This window comes from Hipposideros armiger, unplaced genomic scaffold (assembly GCF_001890085.2).
Source record: "Hipposideros armiger isolate ML-2016 unplaced genomic scaffold, ASM189008v1 scaffold_37, whole genome shotgun sequence".
Lineage (NCBI taxonomy): Eukaryota > Metazoa > Chordata > Mammalia > Chiroptera > Hipposideridae > Hipposideros > Hipposideros armiger.
The window spans coordinates 3,075,174-3,093,748 of NW_017731387.1; positions in this window are offsets into that span (position 1 = coordinate 3,075,174).

Consider the following 18,575-nt stretch of genomic DNA (forward strand, 5'->3'; position numbering starts at 1 on the left):
CTTCTGGGCTTAGTGAGGGGCATTTAAACCAAGTACCTTGGGTGGGGAAATCAGGTGGCATGAAAGTCCCCAAGTCATGTGAAACGTAAGGGGATTCTACCGGATGACACACATATATTTTAAAGGAGCGTAAAACTGTTCCTTCAGTTTGAGAAAGCATTGTATAGCAAAAATTTTAAAGTTTTTAAAAAACGAGGGCAGAGCATCTTAAGTGTTTAATTATAGTTTTTGCTGCATTGACTCTTTCCTCATTTGTGTCCAAGTCTTCTTCCCTCTCCGGATGAGTGCTGTGCGCAGCCACGGATTTGCAGAGAAATTGCTTAACCTCACCTCTCACCTTTGACTAAAAATATAGTTCCTTAACTCTTTGCATAGATTTTTCTCTTTTTTCTAAGTAGTGTATTGACTAGCTTTTTACCCAAAAGAAACCCACCAAGAGCATCAAAAGGGGAACAAAGCCCATTGTCTGCTTTTAGAACCCAAACTAATTAATTAGATGACACTGAGCTCAATGCAGTCATCTAACCAAGTAAATATACTGCGTACAGAATGGGTTTAGACATCTTCCCTCTACCAAGTTTATTTAAGGTTCTTTGGCAAGAACTGGTGCTGGAACAGGCAGCTTCTTGGATGCTTTCTACTTGCAACTTGACACCTAATGGTTTTCCTCTTGGCTGAGAAACTCCCCGAACAGAAGTGAGCAGAGGTCATGTGACTTGAGCCCTCCAGGCAGCTCAGCTCCGCCCAAAGGAGGGGCAGGCGGAGATGGCTCTGGGTGCTGTGTTCAAGAGGCATCAAGCAACAAAAACATCCTCTGGGAGGAGGGCAGGCTGTGTCCTGAAGAGCTCTGCACTCCGCTTGACCTCTGAGAGCTGGGCGATCCTGGCTGTGCCATCCTGGGTGAGGCGGCTGCTTGTCATGGCTTGCACCCTTTTGGTGTGAGGCAGGACACGGAGGCCTAGGTCTCCAGAGCTGAAGTTGTCTTGTTGTACCACCTTGGTCATGCGATTTGCGGGAGGCTCCCTAGCTGAGTTTAGCTGCAATGTTTTCACCTCTAAAATGGGGATAAATATTTAGAAGTGACCATTTATTCAAGGCAGTGACCCAAGCAAGCACTGTGGTCAGCACCTCGCGTTTTCTCATGCCACCTGAAATGGCAAAGCCATCGGGCAGCAGGGTGTCATCAGGATACTGTCTGACCTCCTAAGCCCCAGGTCACTCACCTGTAACCTGGAAATATGAGAGTCCTTTCATGCTTGTTGTGACACTTCCCTGAGATTATGTGCAAAAATGTTCACGGGAGGGATTGACACGTACTAGGAGCTCAGCAGGTGACAGCGATTATAAACGACCCTCAAAAGGTAAAGTCGCCCCCACTCTAACGATGTGGAGACTGCTACCAGCAACAGGCGCTAAGTAGTAGATCTGGGAGTCAAGAGTAGGTCCACTGGCTATTAAAGCTGAGCTCAAACCACCAGGCTCATGAGCTCCCTGAGGCGGGCGGGTGGGAGATGAGGCAAGGGCGATACAGGGTTCTGGCAACAGAACTGGCAATCAGGTTCCCCCCTGATCTCGGAATCATCCTGACATTCAGCCTCACTCTTCTAGTTCCCAGGCCAATCCTGACTGGAGGGAGAAAGTTCCAAATCAGACTCAGCCACCCCAGCCCTTGAGTCTGGACGTTGAGTCACCCTTCCTGTTACCGTGAATTCAGGACAAAGCCCCGCAGTAACCAGAGTCCCGGCTTCTTCCTGGAGGAAACCCCCTCCGTGGTCTCACAGGAGGGGAAAACCTCCCGAGACTGGACCCCTGATCCCACCCCGCAGTGGCCTGTGGGCCTGCCCACTCTGCAGGCTGTGATAGCACAGTCGCTATCCCCTCTCATAGCCACACAGCCCATAGCCTTCAGGGCAACCATTAGCATCTGAAAGTCAAATCGAGGAAACACCCTTAGGGCGGTTCCACAACACGCCCTAGGTCACACAACCACTGAGGATTGTAATAACGATCTTCTGTCGCCTGGGTCAGGGTTTCTCAACCTCAGCACTGTTCTGGTGGGCAGTGGGAAGGGAGGAGAGTGCTCTGCCTTTTAATGGCATCACTGTGTCCCCACCCTCATCCCACTGGCCAGAACGTAGCCATATGGCCACACCACGCAAGGAAGGCTGCCGTCTGTGGCCTCTATTTTGTGCCCATATCAGGGATCCTGATGGTTAATTTTGTGTCAACTTGACGAGCTAGGGAATGCCCCGATAGCTAGTAAAACAGTTTCTAGGGTTGGCTGGGGGGTGTTTTCAGGGGAGATGAGCATTTGATTCAGCAGCCTCCGTGAAGAGCTCCACACTCACCAGTTTGGGTGAATGTCATCTAGTCCATTGAGACCCAAATGGAACAAACAGTAAAGGAACAGCGGATTCTCTCTCCTTGAGTTGGGGCCTCCATCTTTTCCTGCCCTCAGATGTCAGATGAGAGCTCCTGGCTCTCAGGGTTTCAGGCTCAGACTGACTGACACCAGCTTTCCTGGCTTTCCAGCTTGCAGACTGAGATGGGGGACTTCTGGGACTCCATAACCTCATGAACCAGTTCCTATAAGAAATGTCTATCTATCTATGTCTATCTATGTATCTATGTATCTATCTAATCTATCTATCATCATCTCTATCAATCATCTGTCCTATTGGTTATGTTTCTCAGCAGAACTCCAACTAAGGCAGGAATTCTATTGCCACAGAAGAAGACAATAGACTGGGGACAATGAGCGGTTATGGCCCCAGCACCTCGCAGCGCTATTGGGGTGCCCAGGGCACAGCACATGGGAGACAGCCTTGGGAACCCTCGGCGAGAGCACCCAAATAATGCTCGGTACAGACTTCTTCTGAAGAAACTCTCGCACCTCAAATCTTGAAATTCTACCAGCTTGCAAAAATACGTAAAAAATGGCACCAATCACGCCAAGCTCCCCCAGGAGCCCCGAGCTGCGTTGCAGCTGGGAATTCCTGTTGAGGTCTGGGTTCCTGCTGCTGAGTGATGTGCAAAGTGATCACAGAATTCCAGAATTTAGATTCTACCAGTAGCTGTGCTGCCAGTCATTTGATTTTTCATGCATGCCATCTCTTCCAGACTGGGGCTGAACAAAGGCTCTCACATCCTGCACTTCGCCTCACGTGGCCAGAAAAACAAAGCAGCTGCTGACTGTGCAGCCTGTGTCAGAGAGCCGTGGATTGGGCGTTGGTTGGGTCAGATACTGTACGAACCAGCTTTGAACACACCAAACTAGGCATGTTCACGTCTCTTACCTGCAAAACAAAGGAGGACTCCAGGACTTTTAAATTCCATCGAAGCAACACCAGTCCATACATCTTGGTTTCCATGGCCACGACATCCAAGTCAAGGTGAAGGGCTGGTGGGGGACTCGTCAGACTCCCTTTCCGTGGTCTGAGTAATCTCCTGTGGCTCACCCAGCAGCCACCGCCTGGCTGGCACCGCCGGGTCAGCTGAGGTCCAGGCATCACAGCCCCGCCCCCCCCACCGCCTCCGGCGGAGGTGGGTGGGTGTCCACACAGGGCTTGGGAGCCGCTGGGGCCTCTCGCGTCTGTGAGGACTGGTGTTCCCCCAATTTTCCCCCAAATTAAAAGAACCAACAAACTGTATTACAAAAACAAACAGAATTTGTTTTTTCTTTTAACGAATAAAAACGAATTTATGCTAAAGCTTTGTTGCCTTGAGTCAAGCCAACCGCATGATTCCTGCCAACACTGCTCTGTGTTAACTTCTCAAGTTCGTCAAGCTTAGCCCTTGCTGGAAAAAGTATAGGGTTTGCAAGCCACTAATTGGCCTAAAATGCTCCTCCATTTTATATAAACACACAGTCTGCTATCAAAAATAGAGTTGCATTCATTAGCCTAAAAATCCAGCTTCCCTTGTGAAACCTTTTTTCTTTTTTTTTATAGCCCTCAAGATTTAGGTCTGCCTCTCGAGTTAAAGACAAACTTGTGTTTTCAATGTGTACTCTGTAATTTCACATAAAAAAGACATGGCTTTGATTTTAGTTTTGCCTATTAACGTATTTTATAAGCAGTGAGGCAGAAAACTACATTCTCTCCCTCACCTCTTCCAGCGCTAATATCATTAGGACAGTGAATCTGAAATTATGCAAAAGCATAACAACAACGGCAACACCAACAATAAAAGAGAAGTCAGTATGTCCTTTGCACTCTGCTCAGATCCGTGACTCAACTCCGTCCCACTTAGCAAAAGCCTCTCCGATTCCCAGGGGTCAAGTGCACGCAGCCCCCGACCGTCCCGCGCACAGACTCTTCCTCCTGCTCCGGGGAGGGTTGGCTGACTCGGGAAACCCCCTCCTAACTCAGAAGCCCCCCGTGTTCCACCCCTTAGGCTTCCTTTGTCCTGGGGTCACCCGAGGCCTCTCTCCCTGTGTTCTCGGTTCTGTGGCATCACACCCACGCCATGGCCTCCTCAGCCTCTACTTCGGGTTTGCTTCTTCCCTTGACTTTTCTGAACTACAGACACGTTTCCCCCCACTCTAAAAACAACGCTCTATTTTGCCGCCCCCCCCCCCCCCCCCGCTCATCCCACTCTAGCTCCCTTGGTCACCTCCGGATTCTCAAACAGGAGTGTGCTCCAGCCATCTGATGTCCTCACTCCTCACCCACCTTTCCTGTCTTGGAAACCGAACGTCTGTCCCCAGACCTGCTCCTGAAACTAGTCTGTCCTAAGTTAGCAATAACGTCTGGATTTTTAAATGGAGTGATTCCTCCTGCTACTGGATTTCTGTAGGAGACGATCCCCCTCCCTGGACAGAGGTGTCAGCAGCCCTCTGTGCTTCCTCACTGCCCTGGCCTGGCGTTGAGCCTGGAATCTGGAAGGACGCGGGTTTCCCCCAGGACCATAGGTCCTGCTGGCCGGTTCCTAACTATAGGATGAGGACTTGAATTTTGACCACATTCAACGATGAGGTGAATCCTTCCTCAATCTCCTCTACAATAAAATATCACCCTTAACGTAGTCTATTTGAGTGAACAAAAGTCCTTATTGTTAATGTAATGAAATGTACAATATTTCCCCCCCCTCTATGGATGGTGCTGTTTGCCTCTTATTTACATACACAGCCTCTAAACCAAAATGTAGGACGCCGACTACTCCTCTGAGAGAACAAAGTCACATTTTCAGTTCGCTGCCGGGCAGGGCCCTCGCGTCCTGGTGGACAGAAGGTCGCCCTCCCCATGCCCCAGGGTCAAGGCCTCAGCGCTGTCTTTGAACTCGTCCTCTCTCTCTCGGTGCCCAGGACTGGTTGGTTTCCTTTTGCACAGACTTGGGAAGCTTTCCATTTTGGATGCCTGCTATCTACGCCCTCACTCCCTTAGGACTAGAGCATTTTAATACGACCTCTCGGTCTCCTAGACCCCAGGAGCTCTCACCTCTGGTTTACCCAACACACTGCTGTCCCATACCTTTCCTAGAACACAGCTTTGGTCAGAATGGGGCCTTTCTGTGGTTCTCTGACGGCTCACAGGGAAAGGTCACTAGGGTCAGTCTCCCTTGCTGACTTGAGACTGACTCCCTGGGCTGCTCAGTGCTGCGTGCTACCTACCTACCTACCACCTGCCTTACTGTGTGCCCGGAACTTACATCTCTGTACAGCCCCCAGCACAGCATCAGGCAGAGCGCGGGCTTTCAACACATATAAGCGACTCACCTTATGTTCATTGACAAAGAAGCACAACGATAATAACACAACAAAAACAAACAGGAAAATAAAAAACATATCCTCACCGTTGAAGATCTTCATTTTCTGGTCCAATCAAGGTTTTTCTTTTTCTTTGACATGAAGACTGAACCTTTTCCGGATGGATGTCAATCTGGGTTGAAATGACAGTTTCTAATGTTAGGACCCTTGTGGTTATTTGCAGAAAATTGTCCTTTCAGTTTATTGACTTTCTGTAGGTAACAAGAGTTACCTTCTTCCAGTAAATCTTTGACCGACCGGCCAGCAACTAATTCTCAGCCCTGGAACGGGCTTCGCATTTCTGCGGTTCTGCCTCTGTGCGTAGTACATGGCGCCCCGCAGGCCTTATGGTCTGAACTTTAGTTGGAATGGCTTTTTCCTGTGCTGGCTTTCCCAGGAAGAGCAGGTGCCCACTTGACTTAGCGCTACAGGATGTGATGACACTAAATTTGCACACTGTTAAGCAACCCCTCTCCTGTGGCTTAAGGTTCATGTTTGCCATTTGGAGAAACGCTCAACAGCGCAAGAGGCTTTTTCTGAGACGGCACGGGGGTAAGGGGATGGCAAGCGTCAGGAAGGATGGGCCATTTGAAAACTGATTAGAATTTTCTCAGGAAGAGAGGGATGCACGTTCCAGATGAAGGGTCAGCAGGACGCCCCCTCCGCTCTCAGCCGCTGCGGCCACCTGGGTGATGTGCTGAAGGCACACACCGGTCTGTTCACACTGTCTGGGGACACTCTGTTGACCTCAGGACATACTCTGGCAAGACGAACGAGAGCAGTGCTACATCACAAGCTCATCGCAAAGGGAGCCGCTTTCAGAAACGGGTATGGGGGTTAAGGGCCCCTCCACCTCGCAGCAGCTGTGACAACTCCCTGCCAGGTCAGCGGTCCCCTAAGATAACCACAGCATCCCTCATCCCACTGTCAGCAGTGGGCCTGACTCCTGGAGAGGGCAGGAGACACCTCCAGTCACCCTGGGCTCCTTCTTGTAGGGGAATTCATCTCGGGATGGCACGGGAGACATCAGATCATAAAATTGAAGTAATTGCCGGTCTTTACTGAGTTCTTGTTGTGTGTCTGTTAGCTGTTAACTCTTGCGTACATTAAAACACACACCTGAATAGACTATGATGATCCCGTGTAGGGGAGAGGGCTTCGAAGGAAGTGATATTCACACACAAAGATAATAGATTCAAATACTATTGCATATTCCCTATGCAAACGGAGCAAACTGCTTTGGACCTCTAACTCACCAAGAGACGTCATAGAGCAAACATTTCAAACCTATTTCCCGCGTCTAGCCTGTGAGTTTCTGCTTGCTTTCGTCTCCCGCTGTACTGTTTTTACATGGGCTGGGCGAGGCCCTCCGAGTTTCTTGCTCTGGCGGTGCTGGGGGCGGGAGGGGACAGGACAGTGCCTGTGAGAAGCAGCGGAGCCGGCACTGAGGGACAGGAACAAGCCTGCACAGGCAGGTGAAGATGAGATGGGGAAACGCTGTGCACAGAAAGGGGTCACGTCAGCTTCCTTAGCCGCCCACGCATCAGCAAGGGAGTGGTCCCTGAACGAGAAAGCACAGTTGCTATGGGCCATGCTTCCGGCTATCGAATCAGATCAGCGCTGCCACTCTCAGCCCCCTGCTACATGAACAGGACTCACTCACACTCAGCTTGCTGGATAAAAACCCTTTTCCACTGAGCCCTTATTCTATCACCTCTCAAGTCATCCAGCACCCTAGCTACCAGATATATGACTTAAAAAAAAAAAAAAGATTGAGATAATGTAGGAGAAAAGCTCTTTGAGCACTTCTAGGAGAGTCAAAACATAAATACTACCAAGAAAAATAAACACACATAAATAGTGTACCAATTCAAGAAAGCACTCTGTGTTACTTACTTTATAATAATCACTTTTAGGATAACAATAGAATATATTAGACACTATATGTACTTCATTCAAGCTCAACAAACTAACCAACCTCTAGCTAGACAAGCTGTCTTCATAAAGCTTGTTAACCTGAATATTACTTGAAACCTGTTAACCTGAATATTACTGACCTTACTTTGTTGCCTTAACTTTCCACATTGCCTCTGGAAGTGGTGTGAACTTGTTTTGCATAATTACACAACCTGTCTCATGGGTGGACTAGCAAATCAATATGCCTGTGTGATGTGTGTCACTTATTGACAAAATCCACGTTATACGGGCCACCCTGTCCCCTTCTGTGGTGTTAGAGAGTACTTCCGGTGGTGTTAGAGAGTACTTCCGGTGGTGTTAGAGAGTACTTCCGGTACTTCTGGTTCCCAAACTGCTGTCTTCAAGAGTGGCCTGGGCTGACCAATGTCCAATCCAGCCTCTGTCCTTCTCCGGGAGTCCCAGCCAGAACCTGTATTTGCCCGCCTGTCTTGCTGTGAGAGGTGACCACAGGATTGCGTTCTCCCATCTGAGCTGCAGTGCAGGTGACATGGTCCTCCATGCCTTCTCTGTCCTGCAGCCTGGGGCTGATGAGCCAGTGTCCACCCTGGTGAGGCCACCAGCCAGAGAAGCCTTTAGCGACCTACCGCTCAAGAATCCCTGGTTGGGACTTTACATGAGCGAAAACTAAATGCCACAGGTTAAGACACGGAGAGAAGGGAGTTTCTCTCTTAAAACAACAGGCACTACGTTACTCAATAACCCATCTCGACTCCTGACTTGAGCTCCAGACCCATATTTCTAAATATCCACTTGGCTGTTCTTTACTATGGCAAGTACAACACATCCCAAACTGAACCAATTCTCCTGGTTTCCAAACATAACTTTCTCATTTTCACTTGCTCTCTGCTCTACTTACCAGCCCAGGCGTTTGGCTCACCCTCTCTAGCAGCGTTTCTACAACTTCGGCACGCGCGCGAAATCAGCTGGTGGCCTTGTTATAAGCATGATTTGGGGGCTCTCCCCACCCCTCCCTGATACAGTTAGTGTGGGGTGGGGGCTGAGACTTGGGTGATGTGAAGGCCGCTGGTCCACTCACGGAGCCCGCTGTGAGTCGCTCTGTCGGGCGCCACCACCTCCAAGCCATCTCACCTTCCAGTTTTGCCACCGCGTGTTGAGCGGGCGACCTCTGATGCTCCTCTCACATCTGTCCTCTTTCCGTTTCCACTTGGCCCGTTCTCAGCATCGATGATCTCCCACATGAACTGGTGTTGACTTCACGAACGGTCTGTTTTCTTCAAGCCCATTCTTCACACAGTGGTCAGCACGCCTTCAAAACCAACCAACCAACCAACCAACCAACAGAACTGTTGAGCATCTGTGCTTGTCTCGCTTCAACATATTTAACAGTGATTTTTAAAACTCCTTCCTCTTTTAATTATTTTCCCTTTCTTCAATAACGTTTTGTGGGTGAATAAGGCTCGTCTCTGGCTGACTGTTCCCCTTCTCATCCTGCCTGGACGGCCGTCTCTGATCCATCTTATGGCTTCTCAGAGGGGACTTTGGAAATGATTTGTTCAGATAGAGTCGGGTGTTTATTTTAAAAAGTTACAGCTATGAGAGCATGGATTGATGCCTGTCCCTAACTCAGCTTCCATTTAGATGTGCAGTTTCCTGTCTGGACTTTCCCCTTTCCCTGAGCATGAGGGCCACGCTGGAGCCACCCTGGGCGCCCACCGTCACCTACCTTACCACTGGCGCGCACTTTCATCTCCTGAGGATGCTCTTGTGCACACGCTGCCGAGCCTGGCACAACTCTCCCACTACCAGGAAAGCTCTTGCAGACTCACACCCCCTCTGCTTCCCCACCACTCAAAATAGAAGTCATTATTTCCCCTTTATTTCCATTTGCATGCCGGGGGCAACTGTTCTGTTTGTTCTGTGACGGAACGCCAGGAAAGCCAAACCCATCCCTGTATGTCTTTGTGAATCACCATTTTTGAATGTAGGAGGCGAGCACACGTGCCTGTGATAAACGTTCTGTGCTCCAGGGGAGGGTATAGGGTGGTTCGCAATCACGGCTGCCCTCCTAAACCTTGTAGGGCATCGTTTAGAATCATCCCCAAAAATAATTTCCTCTTCCAAAAAATAAAAAAATAAAAATTAAGTACTATTGTAAGAGTCCTGTTGACAATTATTCTATGCCTTCTATTTATAATAAATAAGAGGAAAGATGAATCCGGTGTTTGGGTCCTTTAAGGGGACTTCTTTCTGGCTGGAAATCTATGTCTTCAAAGGGAATTCAGTTACACTGTATTGTAACCGTCACAGGTAAACATTACCACCACTGCAGCCTCCATGAATAGGACACTGCAGCAAACATGCCCGTTCTACGTTATTTCCGGGTGCAATCCATCGAGTTATTTTGCTGGAGAGTCACGCGCACATTTAATTCTCTTTCAATCTCACTGGACACTAGGGGTGCCTCTGTGACCAGCTTTAGCAGCAAATGGTAGATGAACTAAGAAATACTCTGTGCTGGAATTCTCCCTTTGTCTGGAACGACACATCCTGCATGTAGTGTGCTGCCATTACATCTCAGTGGGGAAAGGTGAATGGCACAGGTCTGACGGGCTGTCTCCAAGAAAACTAAAAGCTAATTCAAAACAGGAATAACCTCTTCCCCAATATCTGTGGAACTGCCTCAGCCAGCCCCTGATGCTCTCTCCCTCACAGATGATTAATTTCCAATAGCGAGAGTGGGAGTTACATGTACCCAGGGAGGGACGGGCTCCCCAAAGTTGGAGAACCCATTCTGCTCAGCTTTTAAAACGGGGCACACTTTTGTGTTTTCCTGCCTGGCTATGTTGCAGAGACTTTTAAAATACACTTCATATCACATTAAATGCATCAGTTTGAATACAATGGCCCGGCCGGCATGGCTTCCTTCAGGATTCCAAACATGTGGGACCGTTTACGCTGTTCATGGCACAGCATTTAACACACGAGGAGCGTTTATGGTGCTCCGTAAAGTTTTGTCTTCTTAATTTTGAATCGGTTGCCAGTACCAAGCGGGTGCACTCGGAGTAATAACTTTCCATCAACCGGTCCAACGGCGTTCTTTCTCCCTTTTGAAAATCATGGCTGATTAAGTCTAACGCAGCAGCTGTTAGTGATCATGTGATTGATGTGTTTTTAAAGACAGATGTTGAGTATTAAAAGCAGACCCCTTCCGATTTCTCTCTCGTCCATGAATATTCTTGAATGGTTTTCTTTTTCCCACTTTCCACCTGTTTTTTTCTTACGTCTTCTTGTCTTGTCCTGTCTTTTTCTTTTTTTTTTTCCCTTCTTTCTATTGTGGAGCAGAAATAAGTTTAATAAAACAAGAGAAATAGAGGCAGTACTCTTCATTCTCCAAAACGAATATGGGATAAAATTCATCTTTGGTGGTGAAGAGTTTGTAAATTCTTTTTGACAAAAATGTTACCGACCCTCCTGGGTCAGGGACCCAAACCAAGGTCCTCTGGCCAGAGCTGGTCACATCAGCAGAACGAGACTGAGTTCGGTGAGGCAGAGCAGAGCCATTGGTCTTTGCTCAGGGAATGACCAGGGTGAGCTCAGCTGTAAGGGCGCCTTCTCCCCAACAGGGAGGAGCCTTCTGTATCTATAGGCTGTGGCGTGGAGTGATTCCATTCTGTCAGGCATGCTGCTTACTCATCTGCTGCACTCAGCCCTTTCGCACATGGTCTTTTTTTGCACACGATGCCCCAAGGCCATCTTGGTTTTTGCTCTTGGCACCTTGATCTTTGCGGTTGTCAAGTTCCTGCAAACAAGCCTACGTGGTGACATTGTTTAGGTGTTGAGAAATGTTAGGGTCTTTTGGATGATAGCCCGGTGACAAAATCATGGAAATATCTTTGTTTTTGTCTAAGAAAACAGATCCAGTGCAATTCAGTAACCATACACTCCTCCAGCCAGAGAGTTTCTAGATGACTGAAAATCGCCCCAGAACAAATATATGTTAATTAGAAACTGTATTTCTAAATAACTCCAGTTTTCAATGTTACGGTTTTCTGAATGTGTTCTTTCACCAATTAACTGCCACATTAGAGAAATGTTTAGAAGACATAAATGCGTCACACAGAGCTGCCTTCTAGCATCAGAAGCCATTGTTTCAGCGGCTTCCATAGATTCCGCCCATGTTCCCTTCCAATTCTGTGGATTCTATCCCAAATTCTTGTGCCTGATTTTGTGACAACAGAATGATTTCTACCATCACTCTGATGGTACCTCAGGAAATGATTCATCTGGCAGGATCTACTAGAAGGAAGAAAGAAACTGTTGTGCAAAAGAGAAATAATGTTACTTACAAAGAATCACAGCATTTCAGAGCTGCCACAGGCTGTGAAAGCCACTTCAGGAAGGGAGCATGGAGAACACTTGATGTTAAATGTAAAGGCTGAGGAGTGAAAGGCGGTGAATCATCACAGACCACGGGGCCCACACAGGCTTCTGAAGAGCATGTACACCCACAGCCGCTTGGAACCTTTAGGTTAGTCCACTCTGGGGGGTCCCGTAGGAGCCTGTCCCCTTCTACTGGTTACCCAGCAAGAATGGAAAAGCCATTAGTTAAGCCCAAATGAAATCACCATGAAAGTTAGAAGGCCCGGTCTCGTGCTAAATACTATGCATTTATGGAGAACCTTTCACCCTTGAATTATCTGCGGAAAGCCACAATATTATTCCCACTTCATATACAGAATGAAACAGTCATTTATCAAAGTGATGGAATAACTTAAGTTTGCTGTGAATATCAGAATATATCACTGAAAAGCAAGTTTTCAGTGTAGTTCCCTCCTTAACGACCAACTTCACAAAGGAAAAGCAAGCCTGTACACATTTAGCTCAGGGGGCTGTTTGGTTTTTGTTTTGTGGGAGGCAGCAAAAGTTAAACTCAGAGGCTGATTTTGTCCTTGCCAGCAATTTAGCACAGGTTCACCGTGGGAATTATAATAATTTCACCAGCTAATGGCAAACAGGATAATATGTCTTAAGCCAAATAAAGAAATAACATACCCCAAACAAATGACAGATTCGTCACACTATTATTCCTGGGACGCGAGGAATAAAGTCCAGATTTAACCTTTTCGGGGGAGGAGGTGCTTGGGAGACACTGACCAACCTACAGCTCATTTCCAGCTGTCAGGAGCAAAAGTACAAGTCCCCTGTTGCTAGGGCGTGTTGCTAGGGAATGAAGACCTGGTGTTGGTGGGTGGGCTGGTCTCTTTCCTGGGACCTCTTCCCGGCTTCTCACCCTGTCTGTGAGGCGTCCCCTGCCCAGACAGGAGCTGCCGCCTCAGGGGTCTTCCGAGAGGTTTCAGGTTAGAAGAGTCCCCTGCCCAAGCGGAAACCTTGACTAGTCTCAGTAGTTCGTCTAAACGCCCCCTGGCCCAGGTGCTTCTTCCCAAGTTCTGATCCCTAAGCGCCCAGCAGCGCCCCCAGGAGCCGGGCTGCTGGCTGCTGGCCAACAACAGACGGAACGATACGTCCTCGCACAACCCGCTTCTGACTTGTATCAAAGCAACCTTTTTTTTTGTCTTTGTTATAAACACGCGATTCAAGAGACTTCACTGAAGTCACAAACAAGTGGATGACATCACACCAAACCAACACATGAGGGGAAATCCGTGCACCTTGCTCTCCTCGTCAGCATTTGCACGCTGTGTGCCACTGGCATGGGTTTCACGCCCCCTACTCAGGTCATTACCATTAACATGATAATACTCAGCATCAACATGAGTTTGTCAACACGAGAGAATCCACCAAATCACTGGACTCAACTTATCTGCTTACTAAATGCCCTTGACGGCGCTAAGAATTTTAATCACTTCAAAATGCCAACTCGCTCATGTCACTACAAAGATGGCGTAGGTTAAAACAGAGGTTTGTGGTTCTCACGTTTACGTTTCAGACTAGGTGGAAAAGGCCTGCTTTCCTTATGTCCTGGGACAGGAGTGGCCCCAGGTGTGGCGAGTGCCACAGGACACACTACCCTGGATCCACTCACTAAGGTTGGCGGCTGCTTCCATTTGGTCACAGCTACAGCGCACCCCACTTGCCTCTCTGATGGCTGCACGTATTCCACCTTGGGCACCACCTTCTCGGACTCATCATTTTTGAGTCAGAACATAGAAAGGCGGCTCCGAGAAACTGCATTGGGTATTTATGGGTGAATAAGTGGGTGAAAAGAAGGCAGGTTCCAGGAAGATACTGTAGTTATTTTATGTCGAATATAGATTTCTATATCATGTTTATAATTTAGAAGTATTATGAAATATTATGAATATATAATTATAGAGATATATATTTATGTTATGTTTTATGTCTTCATATACTTGATATGTTTAAAAGCACAATCACGTTTGCCATGGTCCCCTGATGCATACAACAGGAGCTTAGTAAATACTGACTGAATTATTCATCAGATGCATCAAAAGTGAAAAACATGCATGCAAACTGACGAGAATGATAGGAATATGAGTAAGTGGTGGGTTGTGCTCAGACTCCGAACCTCGGTTTGGACTGTGCTTTTGGGTCTCCGCACTTACCTTAGAGAGCGGGCCTTCCTGTTAAGGCGTGTCTTTCCAGAGTCCCAACTGAATGCCGGAGAGCTCAGCAAGGCTTGTTCCCTGAGGCTGGGCCAGAAATACCATCTCCCAGCACCACTGCTGTCTCCGCTCAGCCTCCAGGAGCCACGCTAGATAAGCCTGCAGAGTGTCGCCTGGCGTGTGCAAACCAGCTCTCGGCCAAGAAGCAGCTGGGGAGTTCACGCAGACGCCAGGGACCTCTCCTCTGGGTCCTTCCCTCCTCCGGGGAGCTTGGCCCGCACATCCCAGCGGCCTCATGGGCCCAGTCTCCAGCCTCAGCTCTCACATTGGAATGGACTGGCGTGCTCCACTGGAGCTCTACCTCTCCGCACTGCAGGCTGGAAGTCCCTCCAGACAAAACACGGGCTCGTTTTATGTGTTTCCTTCTCTCGAGGGCCACAGCCTTCTGCTTGCTGTTGTGCAGCTCCTTACGGCACTGCCTTTCATATTCAAGTCAGCTGTAAGGTGATTTTCTGTGTCCAGGAGTGACCAGGTGGTTAAGTCAACCAGCAGTCCATCATGTTGGAAGCGAAAGATGTGGCATATTGTGTCTGAGATGATGGGCCACTGCCATTCCCATTTACTTGATAAGCTCATGAGGAATCTGTCCTCCTTTTTTGACAAGAATCTTATTCTCATCTCTTTTAACAATTAGAACAAAGTTGATGCCACCATATCTTGGCAAGAGTCTACGTGCTGTGTATGTGCACAGCTCGTCTTTGTTCCAATTCATGCAAGCTGATCTTGTTTATTTGAAATGACAACTGAGAGTGGCCTTTGAGCATAAAAAAAAGCAAGGCTGAGGCATAAAAGTAAATGCAAATGAAAGAAAATAAAGCTCTCATGAGAGGTTTGATTCTCCAAAAACAAAGTTACATAAACGCTACCCAACCAAGGGATGCAGGAGGCGCGGTTGCAATACAATAGTTCAGAGAATTTTGGTTTCTTCTTGAATGAACCTTCAGCCTGACATGTCCGTAATGGCTGCAAAAGACAACAGATGGTATGAGAATGGTACATTACGTTGAAAGATGTGTTCCAGTGTGGGTATTACATTTATTCAGTCACATGTTCAGTTTAAAAATAAACGCACTTAGCATGGCAGGTGTAGCTTAAGTATAAATTCAGAAATGTGCAGGTCTATTGCAGATTTTACGAAAGCAGATCTCACATTAGGACAGATAAACCTGAGATGACTTTTCATAAAATGTAGCTTTTTGGTCAATGAGTTGTTTCGACCCGTTGACCAATAATATCCTTTGGATAAGGAGATAAGATAAGGCTACCTTAGTAGAACAGATATTATACTATGAAGCAGAACTAGATCTACAGAGGAAGTAGTAAATCTTCATGTGTTTCCCAGAATTTGAAATGGGATGGAGCTAGCTCATCCATACTTGTATTTCAAAGAATATTGATGAGTTTCAGGATTGACCCTAGAGTCGTGGGATACAAAGCTTACTGGCTCATGGGGTAATAAATGTCTTATCCTGAACTCAACAATTCAATATAATTAGAAGCATGAAATAACCAGCTAAGTTAATTAGCTACAGCGAGACACTCTTAACAACTGGTTTCTGCTTACATGAAAGAACTCTGAGGGCAGAATCAGAAACCTTCCAAGAAGTTGGAACCGTGGATGGCCAGATCCTGGGTGGCCACGGAGCCAAGCAACCTCAGGTTCAGAAGAGACTGACACATCTGCTACTTCAACTAAAGGTGACGTCCTTGCCAGACGGTCTCCAGCCCATATATAAATGTCCCCACTGACCATGAACTTACCACCTAACAATTTGCTGAAGTTTTTAGAAATTTAGAAAACATGCTTTAGAGTAGGCATACACAGTGTAAGAGGCAAAACATGGATCTGGAGTTCAAAAAGTACTGAGTTTAATTTAAAGTTTGTCACTTCCCAGTTTTCTCACCTGTCAAATGGAATAAACAGTGCGTGCCCATTAATACTACTTGGACTATTTTTGAGAGGATGAAATGGGCAAGTCTTACTACTTCTTCAAATGTAGGAGATAAACACAATTGCTATGTTCAGTAAATCGTGAAGAAACTGATTTACTAATATTAGAGAAATATTAAAACTGCCCAATGTCCCACAGGTAGTGAGAGGCAGAGCTTGTGTTCAAACCTGAGGCCCCTGGGCCTTACCCTCCGTGGATGTCTGAAAGGTGATGAGTGTTCACAGAGGAAGTCCCCATGAGGAGTCCATCCTACCGGTTTTGGTCCTATAAAAGACATCTCGACTTTGTACGAGTCAGACCCCTTCACATACTGGCTACTGTGCATGGGAAACGGGACAGGCAGGGCATTTCAAATTCCCATTTCAGCCAAGGTTCTCATTCACCGGAAGTCCATGCCCCAAATTGCTATACAGCCCAGGGATTAATCAAGACACCCCGGTGTGAAATGCCACCTGTCACTGAGAGTGCCACCTCTAGAAAGTTATTCAACCTCCCATTCTGGTTTTCAGTGGGGCTGGTGATGATACTCAAGCCACAGGGTGGTTATACGGTTACGTGTCATAATGATCAGAAGTGACTGCAACAGAGCACGTGTTGGATATACATGCGAGCCACCCCTCTACTTTCTCTGCACCAAACACAAAACTGGGAAGGGTTTCGTGACCTATCGCCCAAAGGGCTCCAGGAAGCAGACCTCCCTGCTGGCAAGGTTTTCTTCTTCCTAATGAAAGGCTCTTGCGCTTTATAGCGTTACGCCTTCTCGCAACATCACATGATGTCAACACCCACTTCCCTGGAACCGAGAAGGTGCAGGTCGTTAAGGATGCAGCTTGTGAAAAGATTCAGTTTTGTCCACAAGCATCTGTGGGCTCAAGGCCCCTTGGTTAGGAGGGACTATTTCCTGATTTCTCAGCCTCACAGGAGCACAGCTGACACGCTCAGGTGTCAGGATAATTAACACATCAGAAGCACTTACATACACTCAGCCTCTTGGGGCGTCTGACAGATTCAGGATTCCCTTGACTAACCACTTTCCTCGGAAAATACGTCTTCCTGATACGCAAGACCCCAACCATGTCATACGACGCACGGCTGTGTAATTTCAGCACACAGAATAATTCATTAGCCACATTCGTTTTTAATACATTATATTCGCATTCTCATGTTCATCCAGAAACTCTAACCGTTTCTGATCGCAGCCTGGAACACATGTCTCTAATAACAGCTCTGGCGGTGCCAATTTTTTTTTTTTCCATAAAGATACATGGGTTGTTGAGTAGCTTAGATATTCTAAGATTAAACTGATGAGAACAGGCAAGCCTGGCTGCTTTGTTCTGGGAGTCAAACAGACTGCAAATTTACGGGGTATAAGTAGTTCAGTTAGACAGGGAGGCACCACTGCGGAGCCGGGTGGGCACCACACTGGGCGCGGCCGAGCCCGCTGGGCCCCTGGCACTGCACAGATGCGGGGCTGTGACAGGGTGCCGGCCGATACAAATGCAGCCACTTTCAGTGCAGCTCACAGAACCCTACTAATTAGACCTGTTCTGGTTTGCTTGTTGCTAGTTTGCTATACTTAACTTTTTTTTTTTCATTCTTCTCTCGGACTGTTTAAGATCTGTGTAAATGAATAAAACAATGATTTAAATGAGATTCTAAAGTAACAAGTGAAGTTTTTCCATTAGTCACAGAAGAAGACTGAAAATGTCTCGGCCACAGTTACCTTTTCTCCTAATTCTTACATTACTGACATCTCACACCTTCTTTTGCGTATTGCGTGGGCTTACCCTTAAAAAAAAAAAAAGGAATACTCTTAAGACATAGGATAGATTATTTTTCTACCGCGGTTTCTATTTTCCTTTCTCCCTTTCCCCCTTACTTACATATGTTCACTTTATATTTTTTGTACTATTTTTCCTCCTACATTTTAAAATTTTGGACTTGAGTTCTTTAGCTCTAATCCCATGCCCTTATGTTTCTTATTTTTAAAGGAAAACATACAGACATGCTCGTGTTAGTCCTGGTTTTACCAAATGCTTGTCCATCCATGCCCCAGCCACCTGGATGAAGCACATTTGTTATGAAACATAAATGAACCTGGTGACTAAAGAGAGTCTGGTTTTATGTGTTGCATGGTTTTCCCTACCGTCCCCCCCCCCCAATTCATATGCTAAAGTCCTAACCCCTAGTACCTCAAAATATGACTGTGTTTGGAGTTAGGGCCATTGAAGAGGTGATTAAGTTTAACATGAGGTCCTTAGGGTGGACCCTAATCCAATATGAAGAGTGTCCTCA